The sequence below is a fragment of the Mustelus asterias genome, chromosome 24 (genome assembly GCF_964213995.1).
Source record: "Mustelus asterias chromosome 24, sMusAst1.hap1.1, whole genome shotgun sequence".
NCBI lineage: Eukaryota > Metazoa > Chordata > Chondrichthyes > Carcharhiniformes > Triakidae > Mustelus > Mustelus asterias.
The window spans coordinates 24,014,812-24,016,478 of record NC_135824.1 but is presented as its reverse complement, the minus strand read 5'-3'; the positions used below and the strand labels follow the sequence as shown (position 1 = coordinate 24,016,478).

The 1,667-nt window shown below is 47.9% G+C and overlaps 1 protein-coding gene across 5 annotated transcripts in view; it reads right to left on the bottom strand.

Moving 5' to 3' along the window:
* The window catches only part of rab27a (RAB27A, member RAS oncogene family), a 130,524-nt gene extending 129,968 nt beyond the window's left edge, over window positions 1-556 (bottom strand). Inside the window, exon 1 of one of the 5 annotated variants that reach the window (XM_078241461.1) lies at window positions 342-556. The gene's annotated coding sequence lies outside the window, so the exon portion shown is untranslated. Of the gene's footprint in view, window positions 1-88 lie in introns of all 5 variants that reach the window. The other 4 variants (XM_078241466.1, XM_078241464.1, XM_078241467.1 and 1 more) reach the window with 4 other exon arrangements.
* Window positions 557-1,667: the final 1,111 nt, after the last annotated feature.

The window sequence follows — 1,667 nt, the reverse complement described above, 5'->3', positions numbered from 1 at the left end:
TCCCAACACACACACACTCTCCCTCCCTCCCAGGTCTGGTTACAGTAAGTGCTTGGCGCAGCCCACGTCATTCTTAACAGGTACAAACCTGTCTATTTCAGAAGATTCCGAGTCAGTGACTGAAATTATCTTGATCCTCAGATAGACTTTCCTTTATGTTAATTACAGATGTGGCCAAGGAACTTTCTGTTTTAAGAATAAGCCAGGCAGAGAATCGGATATTGGCAGCAACAGCGATTTCTTTTTTAAAAAACTTCATTAAACTGGATTAAAACCTTTAGAAAACATCGAAGGCTCCGGAAAGTCAGCGCAGTAATCTTTCCAGATGTGCTGCCTCTTACCCTGTTCCTGGCCACCTCTCTGCTGCACTCACTCAAGTTCACTCACTGGCCCCACGCGGAAACAGCCACCGCTCCGAAAACTTGCATTTAAATGCACTTCAATTATATTCACATCCTTCCTCTTTGGAAGGGGGGGGGGGGGGGAGGTAAAGTGGTTTTCTCCGTCAATAGCACATCACTTCCCGTAACAAGGCTCCACCTCTCCTACTGCAGGAGCCCCTGTACCTTAGCAACCACCCAATGAGCCTGTGGGTGACTCAGTCGCTTTAGTGAGCAGAATTACATCTCCCTGCTCACTCTCTTATACACTGGAGTGGGCCCTATTTACATGCTGTTCCATACATTGCAGCTCAGTGCTGTAGAAGCGTTGAGTTATTGTTACATTAAATTGCATCCATTTGAATTATTATTGTCACATGTATTGGTCCAGTGAAAAGTATTGTTCCTTGCATAGGCAAAGCTTGCCGTTCACAGGGGTGGAGATGCCGGCGTTGGACTGGGGTGGGCACAGTAAGAAGTCTCTCAACACCAGGTTAAAGTCCAACAGGTTTATTTGGAATCACGAGCTTTCGGAGCGCTGCCCCTTCATCAGGTGAGTACATGGGGAGAAGGATGGAAGTCTACAAGATTATGAGGCGCATGGACAGAGTGGATAGTCAGAAGCTTTTTCCCAGGGTGGAAGAGTCAATTACTAGAGGGCATAGGTTTAAGGTGTGAGGGGCAAGGTTTAAAGGAGATGTACGAGGCAAGTGTTTTACATAGAGGGTGGTGGGTGCCTGGAACTCGCTGCCGGGGGAGGTAGTGGAAGCAGATATGATAGTGACTTTTAAGGGGCGTTTTGACAAATACATGAATAGGATGGGAATAGAGGGATATGGTCCCAGGAAGGGTAGGGGGTTTTAGTTCAGTCGGGCAGCATGGTCGGTACAGGTTTGGAGGGCCGAAGGGCCTGTCCCTGTGCTGTAATTTTCTTTGAAAGGAGAGGGTGCAGTCTGTAGTGTTACAGTCATAGCTAGGGTGTAGAGAAAGGTCAACTTAATGCAAGGTAAGTCCATTCAAACGTCTGACAGCAGCAGGGAGGAAGCTGTTCTTGCGTCGGTTTTTACGTGACTTCAGACTTTTCGTATCTTTATTCCTGATGGAAGAAGGTGGAAGAGAGTGTGTCCAGGGTGCATGGGGTTAATTATGCTGGCTGCTTTCCCAAGGCAGCGGGAAGTGCAGACTGAGTCAATGGGTGGCGAGGGATAGTAGTCTCAGCTCAGCCCCGGGGAGATTTGTACATCTGCTTTTCACATGATGTGAACCCTCCAGCAGTGCCACATGTGT